Source organism: Cnephaeus nilssonii, assembly GCF_951640355.1.
Source record: "Cnephaeus nilssonii genome assembly, chromosome: 2".
In the NCBI taxonomy this organism is placed as follows: domain Eukaryota; kingdom Metazoa; phylum Chordata; class Mammalia; order Chiroptera; family Vespertilionidae; genus Cnephaeus; species Cnephaeus nilssonii.
The window spans coordinates 28,446,586-28,461,278 of NC_137073.1; positions in this window are offsets into that span (position 1 = coordinate 28,446,586).

The window sequence follows — 14,693 nt, forward strand, 5'->3', positions numbered from 1 at the left end:
GGCAGACACTCAAAGCAGGAGCTGCCCCCTAGTTGTCAGTGTGCTCCCACAGGGGGAGCACCACTCAGCCAGAAGCCCAGAAGCTGGCCTCATAGCTGGGGAGCGCAGCGGTGGTGGCGGGAACCTCTCCCACCTCTGTGGCAGCACTAAGGATGTCCGAATGACGGCTTAGGCCTGCTCCCCAGGGGTTTCCAGCCTGCAAAAGGGTGCAGGCCGGGCTGAGGGACCCCCCTGAGTACACGAATCTCGTGCACCGGGCCTCTAGTCCTACCTAATAATAGACAAATACGCAAATTGACCGTACCTTCGCTATGCCCATGATTGGCCAGGAGGCACGGGGGGGGGGGGGGGCGGGACTCGGGTTGGCCAGGGTGGCCGATTGGGCCGGCGGGACGCTGAGCTCACGTTGCCAGCGGCGGAGCGAGCTCAGCGTCTGCACCATGGCTGTGCTGCAGCACAGAAGGGGCCTCTGGGGCAGCGAGCTCACGTCCCGCAGCGGACCATTAAAAGCGGGGGAGCTGGGTGCCTGTCCGCTCAGGCACCAGGCCTTTCAGAAGCCTTTGCCACGCCGGAGGCTTCTGAAAGGCCTGGTGCACCAGCGGACAGGCACCCAGTTCCCCCGTGATCGAAAGCGAAAGCGTGTAGGGGACCCTACACGTGCATGATTTAATCATGCACTGGGCCTCTAGTATATAAATAAAAAACCTGACCTAGTCTGGGAGAATGAGTAGATGGATAAGGAGAAGTTAGTGAATGAAAGAATATTCCTTGAAGATATTTTTGTGTTTTCCCATCTCTGTGCTTTTGTGTATACTGTGCCATCTGTTTGTACTGCATGCCTTTTTCAAGTATCCAGATTTTAACTCAAGATTTGGCTCATATCCCACCTTCTTTAGAAAGCCCTTCCTAGTAATCTTCTGCTGAAGTATTCTCTCCTCACTATAAACTAGACACATTTGTTGGTTTTTAGCTGCCATCTATGCATGGACTTATGATATTTTTGCAATCCTCACCTTGCCCTGTTACATAAATCTAGAAGTCACCCTTATCTCCAACCTCCATCTAATCCATTAGCAAGTCACATCTCTTTTAGTTCCATGCAGAATTTTTTGAGAAAGCAATGATTAAAGGACTAAATAATCTTAACCTTTTTACCTTTTTAAAATTGTAAAATAAAACAGATATAAAACCCCCCACATCAAACATAAATTACAGGAGCTGGTTTGTAAAGAGAATTTATATTATGATTCATAGCTTAATGAGTTACAAGGAGAATATCCTTAAAACCACTACTCAGGTCAAGAAATAGAACTACCCAGCAATACCACTTCTGGGTATTCAAGAAACCAAATTGGAGCATTATTTACCATAGCCAAGATATGGAAGCAACCTAGGTGTTCATTGATATACTAATGGATAAATTTTAAAAATATCCTATATAATAAAAGTGTAATATGCAAATTGACCCTCACAGCGGAACAACCAAAATGACCGCTGGACCAGTCACTATGAGGTGCACTGACCACCTCTTGGTTTCTTTCCCCGGCCAGCAGGCTCCAATCACCCGATGGTGAATGGGGAGCCAGGGGTGGGTGGCGGTGGACATGGGCAGCTTTAGGTCAAGGCCCCTGCCCCGCTGGATGCGCCACACACAGAGGGCGACCTGTGGCAGGGGGCGGGGCCGGCCGCAGGCAGCTGGGGAAGATGGCCTTGATCGCAGGCCAGGCCTAGGGACCATACTCGCACAAGAATTTCATGTGCCAGGCCTCTAGTCCTATCTAATAAAAGAGTAATATGCAAATTGACCATCACTCCAACACACAAGATGGCTGCCCCATGTGGTCAAAGATGGCTGCCCCCATGTGGACACAAGATGGCTGCCACAAGATGGCCAGCAAGGGAGGGCAGTTGAGAGGGATCAGGCCAGCAGGGGAGGGCAGTTGGGAGGGACCAGGCCTGCAGGGGAGGGCAGTTAGGGGTGACCAGGCCTGCAGGGGAGGGCAGTTAGGGGCAATCAGGCTGGCAGGGGAGCAGTTAGGCATCAATCAGGCTGGCAGGGGAGTGGTTAGGGGGTGATCAGGCTGGCAGGCAGAAGCAGTTAGGGGCAATCAGGAAGGCAGGCAGGTGAGCAGTTGGGAGCCAGCAGTCCTGGATTGTGAGAAGGATGTCCAACTGCCCGTTTAGGCCCGATCCTATTGGGATCGGGCCTAAACGGGCAGTTGGACATCCCTCAAGGGGTCCCAGATTGGAGAGGGTACAGGCTGGGCTGAGGGACACCACCCCCCCCCCCCCGCATGAATTTTGTGCACTGGGCCTCTAGTATATAAATAATGGAATATTACTCAGCAATAAAAATGAATGAAATCTTGCCATTTGGGACAATATGGATGGACCTAGAGGGTATTACGCTAAGTGAAATAAGTCAGAGAAAGACAAATGCCATATGATTTCACTTATATGTGGAATTTGAACAACAAAACAAATGAACAAACAGAAAAAGACCCATAGATAAAGAGAATCCGCTGATGGTTGCCAAAGGGGAGGAAGGGGAGTGGGTAAAAGGGAAAATAATAAATTAGGAAAGAAAAAAATTTTTTTAGATGAAAATATGCTCCAAGGTATAAGTATTGAGTCACAAATTTATATTTCTAACACTTTAAATAGCTGTAAGATTTTTATTAGATCATAGTGTGGAAACTTATCCACTGGAAATTATTATTGAGTATTCAGAACTGTATATTAATACAGAAATGTTCTCTAATTAGGTCAGGTCTAGGCTGATTTCATTCCTATTAAGTCCTAGTCCAATGGTAGTTTTTTTGAAATGAAAGTGTGTAGTTAGCATTTATCATGTCATTCTAATTAATTACAGTGGAACTTTGTTTCTCGAACGTCTCCCATCTCGAACAATTCGCTTCTTAACCTGACAACCCTTTCATGCTGATACCTGTATGATCAGTTATGCATCTCTCAGGTGACAAAGGTACCACTGTTAAAATCTCAGGCTTATTGTGCTGTGAATATTTTTTTTGTGTGTGTGGTTTTTTTTTTTTTTGCTTTTGTTCCTGATTTTAATTGTTACATTTTCATTTTTTACTGTACATTTCCTTTTTGTTAAATTTTCATTTACATTTCATGTCCTGTTTGTTTTTAAAGTGTTTGTTTATAGATTAAACAGTACAATAGACATGTACTGTATATAAGAAAGGTTAAAATGGAATCATTTGGGGGTCTGGAACAGATTAATTCAATTTACATTATTTCTAATGGGAAAAAATGATTCGGTTTTCAAATGGCCTTCCGGAATGAATTAAGTTTGAGAAACAAGGTTCCACTGTATTGTGAAATAGTTTAGAATTTATAGCACAGTATAAGTACTGTTGCTAAAGAAAAAGGAAAAAGAAATAGAACTTTGCCAGCCACTCCAGAAACTCTCCTTTTGCCCATTCCCAGATATAGTCACATTCCTTCCACTTAAAATATCCTCAATTGTGACTTTTATGGTAACCACTTCTTTGGGTTTCTTATGGTTTTATTAAGTGTGCATCCCTTATCACAATAGTTCACATTTCAAGGAGATGGCTCGTAGGCCTTAGGAAAGACATTTCTGGCATGAAAAACTGGCAAGAAGTCAATTTAACTTTTTAACAGATTTACATACATCTCAAAGAGACAGAAAGTATTTGTAATTTCAAGTTTCCTAAAGGAAAGCCTGGGCAGAAGGAAGGTGGGGGAAAAACTAATAGTTCTCCAGAGGTGACCAATAAATTTTGTTTGTTTGTTTTAAATACCATTATTAACTCCGGTACTTAACCCATTATAGATGAGCTTCACTCTATGCAGTTATCCTTAATGCAGTTCAAATTGTCCACTGGCCAGTGGGAGCCTCTTCAAAGTTGGCTCCTGTGTCCTTTTGATTCACTGTAGAGGGCTTTGAGAGCTACTTTGTGGTCTGGTATGAGAAGAGGTACAGGCCATCTTGTACCTTTCCTACCCTGAAATCATCCATTTTTTCAAAAAGCCCTGGTTTCAGGACCACATCTGCCTTGCTACTGATGGAACATTGTTTCTAGGCCTTTTCAGTCAACTGAGTTCATATATATAAATTCCTATCTCTCTAGTTTGGGTTATGTTATGTTCTTATCTCTCATTTTGGTTACCTGAAACTTGTTATTTAGTATTTTTAAAAATACATATTTTTATTAATTTCAGAGAGAAAGGGAGAGGGAGAGAGAGAGAGACATGTCAATAATGAGAGAGAATCATTGATCGGCTGCTTTCCACATGCCCCACACTGGGGATTGAGCCTGAAATCTGGGCATATGCCCTGACCAGGAATTGAACCATGACCTCCCAGGTAATAGGTTGATGCTCAATCACTGAGCCACGCCGGCCAGGCTGTTATTTAGTGTTTTTCAGTAAGAGCTCATGGGAGGAATATTCTCTGAGCTCTTGCATATTGATAATAGTATGTGCTCTTTATACTTGAAAGTCAGTTTTGCTGGATATACAGTTCTTTTCCTTGAATATCTTACATATATTACTGTAATTTCTTCTAGCATCAAGCATCGCTGTTAAAAAGTCTGGTGATATCCTCATTTTATTTTCTCTTATAAGCCACTTGCTCTTTTTGGCCTAGGATACCCAAAGGATTTCTCTTCTGATAGTCTACTAAACTTACTAGACTATATCTTGGTAGTAGTTGTTTGGGTCCAGTATTCTTGGGCACATGGTGTATATGTAGTTTCAAATATTTTTTTCCTAAATTCAGGAACATATTCTTGAATTGTTTATTTTACATATTTTCTTGATATATTACATACTTTATATTAAGATATATACATTGATTTAAAATATACTTTCTTGATTTTTATGTTTATTCTGTTTACTTGCTTCAGAGATTTGTATATTCTGTATTGGCTCTTCTTTGCTTGTCTTCCATATTTGTCATTTTCATTCAAATCCTTTTGTTCTCTTTAAAGACATCTGTACCATTAATTTTTTCCCTTCCTCCTATTTCCTTGAAGACATTTTATTGTGTGTCTTCTAATGTAGTCCTTGGTTTTTTTTTTCCCTTTTATTTCTAATTCTTCACTTATTTCTGAGTTTTTCTAATGTCATTTACTGTGCATCTTTCATGTTTTGAATTATTTTTAGCTGATTTTACGAATAGTAATTTGAGCTGTTTTGTGGGCATGTATTTCTGGCATGCTATCTTATAGAACTATTATTCTGCTCTTTTTTTCCTAATAACTTTATATAGAATTTGACCTCAATACTTTTCTAGTGTTTATTTTTATATGAAATTAGTTTTCTGGAACTTTTAGGAGTTTTGTAGTTAAGGTTGGTTTCTCTAACTTCACAGAGCTCCCTTTTTTGTTGTTTTCATATAATGTCAAAAAATATGGTGACTTGGTCTGGGAAGATGGCGGCGGAGGTGAACGGCTGATCTGCTGCCTCGCATGGCAGTTTCGGAAAAACAACTAAAAGATGGACTGGTGAGCGCGGCGACTCCTGCTCGCGTCTCCCCAGACCGGGCGGCGGCTCCTCTCAGCCAGCACCGCACCCGGGGCCATGAGCTCGTGGGCGCCGCGGCTGCTGCTGTGGCGGCGGCCGCGGACTCGGCGCAGCGGCTCTCGGTGAAGGAAGAGACCATCTTTCTGCGAGACGGGCCCACCCGCGTCACCGACCTGGCCCAGCTCCCCACTGAGATCCTCGGGGCCCCGGAGACCGCCAACACTGACTTAGAGGATTCTTAAGACTTCCTGTCTTACACTCAAGTCCTCTAGCCATTTTGAGAGAGGAGGACCAAGAAGGCAGCAGAGTCAAACAAAGGAACTTCGCGCACAGCAATTTCAAAGTTAAACAAAGGAACTTCGCCGCGCACAGAGCGTCTGCCACCCAGAACCACAGGAGAGCTGGCTGAATGGTGGATTTACAGCTAAGAGAGAAGAGGAAAGAGCGAACTCTGGAGAAGCTGAGGTGCGGAGGCGCGTGGGTCGGGGGAAGGGACTTGTGGCTTTTGTTCCAACCCTAGGGGAGATTAGCTCCCCAGACGCCTGCGGGAAGAGGCTGGACTCTCGGCCTTCCTGTCGGAGAGTGGGAGTGACTTCCTTGTGGAGGTGCGCCCAGCAATCAGTGTTTGCTGCGCTGGAGTGCGGAATGAGGGGGCTTGGAAACGTGGAAAACAGAAAAAGCAGACTTGCAGCCAGTGCGGTTCGCCTCGCCATGGCCTGGTGGCGCCCTGAGGCCCCGCCCCGCCCCGCCCTGAGACCCGCCCCGCCCTGGGACCCGCCCCGCTCGTTTTGCAGGTCCGCCCCGCACGTCTTGCAGGCACACCTGGGCTCCAAGCAACGGCTTTTGCATGTGGGTGGCCTGCCCTATGGCAGCTTGACCAGATAAACTGCGGTTCTAGTTGGACTGCTCTAGGGACGCTCAGACAGGAGGAGGAAACTGCAGTTTTTGCCGTAAGTCCTGCTGAGTGGTCTCAGGTAGTAGCTGACCTACACACCATTGGAGACCCAGAAACGAGGGCATCTAGTGGTCGGTGTGAGATGACACCAGATTTCAACCACTCGCATAAAGGACACATTCCAGAGGCAGAATCAATGAGCGCCAAAGCCTTGCTGCACCAAGACCCGGCCCATAAATCTGTCTCCTACACAGCAACTCTTCCTTTATAGACACAGAGGATCTGCACGGCCAATTGGCCTGGAAGACAATTCTTCCCAGCGACACCAACAACAATCAAGACTTAACTATACAAAGGAAGACCAAGATGGAGGCATAGGGCGGAAGCCTGATTGCTGCCTACCACAACAATTTTGAGTCTACGACGGGAGAGCGGAGCAGACACCAACCAGAACCACCGGAGGGCTGACTGAGCAGATGCTCTACAACTAGAATAAAAGAGAGGGGTACTCGGGATGATGCTGATGCCGGTGACCCAAAGATCACACTTTAAGAACTACGGCTCAGATGACACAGTGGCGGCCTGGAACGTGCTCGGCGCAGTTCCCCCGGCGGTCTCCGGCTGAGGGGAAGGCCCCACTCGCTGCCGAGCACGGACAGACGAGCCCCTGGGAGACATGGGGTGGGAGACCCCGCGCTTGCTGACCTCCGAGTCCTTCAAGAATCTCAACGCCCCGGAAGCGGCCAGGTGCGCACGCTCGGTGACTGGCCACCGCTGCAGACCCAAGGGCCGACGCAGCCACCCCGGACCAGCCCGCTGCCGCGCACCGGGCACACCGGAGCTTCGCCGAGCCCGCCGCCCAACGAGTTCTGCAGCGGCTGCCCTGGAGCTCTGAGAAAATGGCCGAAGGAATTACTGAGATGGAATTGACCAACAGGAAATGGGATCAAGAACACGAAACCCCGCTGGGTCCCGGATCCGGGTGAAGCTGCGCGCCCCTGGGTCCGGGTGAGGCTGGGAACTGGGTCAGGGTGAGTCTGGGTCCCGGGTCCGGGCGAGGCCGCGGGCCCCTGGACCCGGGTGAGCCTGGGCCCCGGGTCCGGGCGAGGCCGCGGGCCCCTGGACCCGGGTGAGCCTGGGCCCCGGGTCCGGGCGAGGCCGCGGGCCCCTGGACCCGGGTGAGCCTGGGCCCCGGGTCCGGGCGAGGCCGCGGGCCCCTGGACCCGGGTGAGCCTGGGCCCCGGGTCCGGGCGAGGCCGCGGGCCCCTGGATCCGGGTGAGCCTGGGTCCCGGGTCCGGGTGAAGCCGTGCCCCCCCTGGGTCCGGCCGAGACCAAACCAGAGGGAGTCGGACCTGCATTATCACCATTTGTCCACCATCCAGAGCTGAGGGGTCAGTGCCGACATGTACTCATAAGGAACTGGTGGACATTGATATTGGGTCTCAAAAGAACTGTTGGTCCAGAAAGAAACTCACTACAGACTGATTTTTTGCCTGTCAGCATAACTATTATTGCCCGTCGCACATTCAATTCTTATAAGTACATCTCTAGTGACACATGATTTCGCTCATCTAGGGGAAATGATGAACAACATGGACTGATGAACAAGAACAGAACCAGAAACAAGGAGGCACCGATCGGACTATCGGGCCTCAGAGGGAGGATAGGGGAGGGTGGGGGGAGAAGGGAGAGATCAACCAAAGGTCTTGTGTGCATGCATAAGAGCCTAACCAATGGTTAAGTTCAACAGGGGGTTGGGGCATCCATGGGGAGGGGTGTGGGATGGGAATGGGGGGATGAGGACAAATATGTGACACCTTAATCAATAAAGAAATTAAAAAAATATATATGGTGACTTAATGACTCTGGTCCCCTTCCATACTTTTAGTTAGACCAAGAATTAGACCAATGGCTGCCTGTTTTTATAAATAAAGTTTTACTGGAACACAGCATTGCCCATTCATTTACATATTACTTATAGTTTCTTTTGGGCCAAATCAGCAAGTTGAGAAATTGCAACATATTTACTGTGTAGCCCTTTAAGATTCCTGATTTAGACCTTTTTTCCTTTGTCTGTATTCTTTTTTTTAAATTTAAATATTGACTATTTTATTTTATTTTTTTTAACATATTTTATTGATTTTTCACAGAGAGGAAGGGAGAGGGATAGAGAGTTAGGAACATCGATGAGAGAGAAATATCGACCAGCTGCCTCCTGCACACCCGCACTGGGGATGTGCCTGCAACCAAGGTACATGCCCTTGATCGGAATCAAACCTGGTACCCTTCAGTCCGCAGGCCGATGCTCTATCCATTGAGCCAAACCAGTTAGGACTATCTATCTGTATTCTTGTCTTTGTTTCTATTTTCTATTCTGCTCAATTGTGATTTTACTCCTAGCAGTGTCTTTTCAGTGAGGGACACTATTGTATAAGTGAACCCGCACCAGTGAGTTTGGGAAGTTCACAAGGAATCATACTGTTTCAGACCTTAGCACCCCTTGCTCATATTTTAAAAATTGTAGTAAAATATACATAACCTAAACTTTATCATTTCAAGCATTTCAAAATCAACAATTCAGTGGCATTAAGAATATTCAGAATGTTGTATAATCATCTTCAGTATATATATCCAGAACTTTAAAAATATCTCAAGCTGGAACTTGTACTCATTAAACAATTACTCCCTGTTTTCCCCCTCTCCCATAACCCCTCCTCTACTTTCTATCTCTATGAATTTGCCTATTCTAGGACCTCACGTAAGTGGAATCACAGTACTTGTCCTTCAGTGTCTGCCTTATTTCACTAAACATGTTTTCAAGATCATCCATGCTGTAGCATTATCAGAATTTCATTTCTTTTTATGGCAGAATAATATTCCACTGTATGTATATACCACATTTTGCTAATCCATTTATCTGTTGATGAACACTTGGGTTATTTCCATGTTTTGGCTACTTAATAATGCTGCTAAGAACATTGGTATACAAATATCTGTTTGAGTCTCTGCTTTCAATTATTTTGAGTATATATCTCAGTGTGGAATTACTGGATCATATGGTAATTTTATTTTTAACTTTTTGAGGAACTGCTACAATGGCTTTTCCATTTTTCCACAATGGCTGTTCTATTCTGTATTCCCATCAGCAGTGCATGTGGGTTCCAATTTCTCCACACCCTTGCCAACGTTTAAAAAAATTGTTTTTAATTGAATTCAGAGAGGAAGGGAGAAGGAGAGAGATAGAAACGTCAACGATGAGAGAGAATTATTGATTGGCTGCCTCCTGCACGCCCCACACTGGGGATTGAGCCTGAAACCTGGGCATGTGCCCTGACCAGAATTGAACCGGTGACCTCTTGATTGATAGATCCATGCTCAACCACTCACCCACACTAGCTGGGCTGTTTTTTTGTTTTATTTTCATAATAGCTGACATAATGGGTGTGTGGTGGTATCTCTTTGTGGTTTTGATTTGCATATCCCTAATGATTAATGATTAATAATGAGCATCCTTTCATGTGCCTATTGAGCATTTGTATATCTTCTTTGGAGAAATGTCTATTCAGTTACTTTGAATTGCATTGTTTTTGTTGTTTAGTTGCAGAAAGTCAGTTCTTTTTATATTTTGTATATTAATTCCTTATCAGATATACAATTTGAAAATATTTACTCCCATTTGTGGGTTGTGTTTTCACTCACTAGAGGGTACCCTTTGGTTATTCCCCTCCTCCCCCAATTAATTAGCAATTTATAGGGAGATCATAAAAATAATCTTTAAGGTTATATAAATATCCTCTTCCTCATCAAATTTTCACTTATTAGTTTAAGCATTTATTGATGATTCTTTCTCAAATCAACAGCTACTATTTTTGAGCACCAACCATGTTCCAGGTACTGCTTAACATATATCATTTCTATGTCACAGATCAGGAGACTGAAGCTGAAGAGGTGAAACAATGGCACAAGGACTCAAGTAGCAAGCGTGGAAATGGGGGTAGACTCCAGGACCATCTGCTCCAAGCTCACATGCTCCAAGTTGGGAAGCAAGTGTTAGCGGAATCTTGGGACTCCAAGCATCAGGTCTATGGAGCAAGCCTGTTTCTGATGTCCCTCCCTTGTGCTTCCCATACACTCCCTGACTTAGAGCGGGTAGGGCAGGCGGACTTCTGGGCTGTGGGCTATAACTTGCTGGGTGTGTTCTGCAGTCGGTAGGCAGTTCCCCAAATAGAGCCATTCAGACTGACCCCCAGTTTGCAGCCTCATGTGTCACTGTATCTACAGTGCCCTGCAGGCATGGCTGGGTTCACAGAACCAGAAGCCCCAAGCTGTCCTTTCACAGGACACGGGATGGCAGGTCCTGGTAACCTGGCAGGTTCTGGGTTAAATATCCCCATTCTTCCCTCTTGTGGGGCCTTAGCTGAGAGGACCAGAACATAGGCAGGGTGGGTCCTAGGGCTGGGAGCCAGAGCCCTGAGTCATAGGGAGACCAAAGAGTCAGGGCCAGGGCAAGACATGCTGAGCCAGAAAACCTGGAGTAATGCCATGGTTTGAATGCTGGGAGGAGGGAGAAGTCACCAGATGCAGGCAAGATCACAGGAGGGGACTGAGTCAGAACCAGAGCCAGGAACAAGCTCCAGCAGGTCAGGGTTACTCAGGGCTGCTATAGGAGATCCTGACCCTGTGCCCAGAGATCTCCAGTGCTGGAGGCCGGCTCCCCACGCCTGACAGTGGCCTAAGTCTGGTAGACTGGCCCCGGCTGGGGAGGTATCAAGCCAGGAGTGTGCACTAGTTGTGATGCCCTCCTGGATCAGGCTTCATGGTAGACATCCACCTCTTCAGTTACAATAGAACATCTCTAACGGGCCCCTCAGGCCTAGACCCACCTCTGCTACCTGGGGTGCAGCTCTGTGTCCTAACAGCTGGAGTCACCCAGCTCCGTGCCTCATCTGCTATGATTACTCAGTCAGGCCTCCACCCTCTCTTTGGATGAAAACTGCATTCTTCAAGAGCTTTACTCTCAGAGACTTTCCGTATAGTGGCTCTTTAGTCTTTAAACTATCTGGAAATAATTTAAAACGTTTAAAAGTTGCAAAATTAAAAGCAGCACAATATAAAAATACTCATTTCCCTCCTGAACCATCTTAAGGTGAGTTAAGTACATCTTGGCCCTTTATTTACCCTTTAGTACTTCACTGTATAATTACTGCTGTTTTTTCTCTTCTTTGCAACTAATAAGCAGTGTGGGGAGACCATGCAAATATCATGTTCTTTATCAAAATTGCCTCCTAGATTGAGCATCCACTGATGATTCTTGCCTATGCCAGTCCTTACCATGATAGTTGCAAAATAGTGATTTGCTAACTCCAACAATCCTTCCATGCTTTCCATTCTGCCCTCAGCATTCTTCTGTGAACGAGAGATGTTCTCTCATTTATGTATTGATGAACTCATGGTATGGACTCATGAATTCAAATTTTTTCCATGGTTTACAATTTAATTCTTAATTATTTTGGCATTCAAATTGTCCCTGATTTGCTAGTGGGAACTCCTTTGACGACTCTCCTCCTCCTCCTCCTCCTCCTCCTCCTCCTCCTCCTCCTCCTCCTCCTCCTCCTCCTCCTCCTCCTCTTCCTCCTCCTCCTTCCTCCTCCTCCTCCTTCCTCCTCCTCCTCCTCCTCCTCCTCTTCCTCTTCTTCTTTTTTTTTTCTCCTCCTCCTCCTTCTTCCAGTTCCTCCTCCTCCTCCTATTCTGATTCTGATTCTGATTCTTCTTATTCTCATTCTCATTTTGTTAATCCTCACCCAAGGACATTTTCCCCATTGATTTTTAGAGAGAGTGGAAGGGTTGGGGAGAGACAGAGAGAGAAACATTGATGTGAGAAAGACACATCAATTGGTTGTCTCTCACATGAGCCGGGGATTGAGCCTGCAACCAAGGTATGTGCCCTTGACCAGCATCAAACCCAGGACCCTGCAGTCAGCAGGCTGACGCTCTATCCACTGAGCAAAACTGGCCAGGGCATTATTCTTATTTTTAGCACTTCCTTACTTTCTGGTATAACAAGGGATTCCAAGCATATCTTGCACCAGCCCTAGACTCAGCCATTCCTTTAAGGAGCCTGATTCCGTTTAGTGGTGAAGGATAGAGATCAAGTTCTCTGGTGAAATTATCACAAGGCCAACATTAAGATGTTGGCTGAGCTCTTACCTGGAGGCTCTGGAAAGAATTCACTTCCAAGGAAATTCAGTGGCAGAATTCAGTCCCTAGGACTGAGGTCCCCATTTTGTTGTGGGCTCTCAACTTCTAGTGGCTGCCCCCTATTCCTTGCTACATGGCCCCCTCCATCTTCAAAACAGCCATAGTGGGTGAAATCATTCTCGCTTGGAATCTCTCCAACATCTGTCAAAGATAAACAGAGGTGGGCACTAGTTGAAGTGTTAAGGACAGAGTTTAATCATTAACAACTATTGCAATAGGGAAAAGAGTCCAACGTGAACTGAACTCAACTTCGATTTGTACAGAGTTGACTGGGTTTTTAAAGGGAGAATGAGGTGGAGTGATGGGAGGGGAGGGAGTAAGCGGGGTTCAAGTAGAGTCAGGGAAGTGACAAATTGTAAAGGGCCAGTTAATGTAAATGCAATTAGGCCAGCTCTGTTTGCTAGCCAGCAATTATTGAAGTTAAGATTCTATCCTCCCCCGAAAGACTGGGAGAAAGAGGCCCTTCTCTCTGGTATTGACAGGAACAAATAGTTAATTCTTTGGCAGTCTTGAGCTTTCTTGGGCAGGTACTTTTAGGGGGCTAGGGTAATCCTACAAATGTGGCCTTGAGCAGTTAGAAATTATGTTAGTGTTTGTTCAAGTCTTTACAGGCCGAGATTAATGTCCGCTTGATAAGAGGCTCAGAGGAGTGTGGCTAGACCCACCTGGATAATTTCCCTTTTGCCATATAACATAGCATAATCATGGGAGTAACACCAGGGGACTAAGGTTATAGGGGCCATCTTAAAAGTCCCAGCCCTCCTAGCAGTTGTCCTGACCAGCCCCGGATAAGCAGTCTGAACTGTCTGGGGCTCTGAGCAATGCCAAGGCTAACTCAGTCTCTGGCCACCATGAATGGAGGAGCCTTAGGGTCCCAACAGGAACTTTCCTGGCACTCATAGTGTGGGAACAGTGATGGAGGCTACATATCATATGTCTTAGAGAATGAAGGGTGGCAGCACCCCCAGGAGTTAACTTGAGTAAAGAACAACTGCAATAGGGCTGTTCCGTGTGGCCGAATCCCGTCTGTGCTTTTGTGCAAGAACATACACCCACCTCACATGCCCTTTCGTGCTTGCTCTGGTTTCAACCTCATTTGATTGACTTGGCCCTTGCTTTTGGAAGCCACGCCAGTGCAAGTGGTTGATAGGAGCACAAGCTTTAGGTCAGATGAGTCCAGGCTCTGCCATTTATAGGCTGTGGGACCTTGAAATTAGTTAACTTCTTTGTGTCTTGAATTATTTCTTCATTTACAAAATGTGAATAATAGTAGCTACCTCCCGGGATAGCTGGGGGGATCAAATGAAATCATGTTCACAGAGTGCTGATGCTTTCCCAGCACATAGTAAGTGTCCAACAAATGTTAGCTGTCCGAAGGTATCACTGTGTCTTGCTCATTTCTGGCTCTGTTGGCTTTATGGTGGTCCTTAGTGTTAGTCTCTGGATTTTCTCAGCGCAATGGCTCTTGGTTCCCAAGTGCCCTGTCCTGGAGCTTGCCCTCCTCTTACACCTGCTAAGGGTAGAAGCCTAAGAAGAATGTGCCCTGCATATCAGACATCTGCCTCAAGACACCCAAACAGGAAACAACCTTCTGCCCCTCAGGAGCCTTGCATGACACTGTCTTTCTGCTTAATTCGGTTCAAAATGCAAGTCTCAAGAAAAGGCATCTCTTCTGTTTATCTAGTATCATGCAACAAAGTACGTCAAAACTTGGTGGCTTAAAATAAGCATTTTATTTTAATCATGCTTTTGTGAGGCAGGAGAGGGCTTGGCTGGGTGGTGCATCCCCAACCTATACTGGGGCAGCTGGGGCTGGAGGATCCACCTGCAAGATAGCTTCTCCACTCCCCGGGAGAGCACCTCTGTGGGCTGTCTCATCCTTCTGGGCCTTCAGGGTGCTTGGGCTTCTCACAGCATGGCTGTCAGACTTCTCACATGGTAACTGGCTTCCTCCAGAGTGAGCATTCCGAGAGGCCCAGGTTGAAGCTGCAAGGCTTCTTATGGACTATGCTCAAAGTTGGA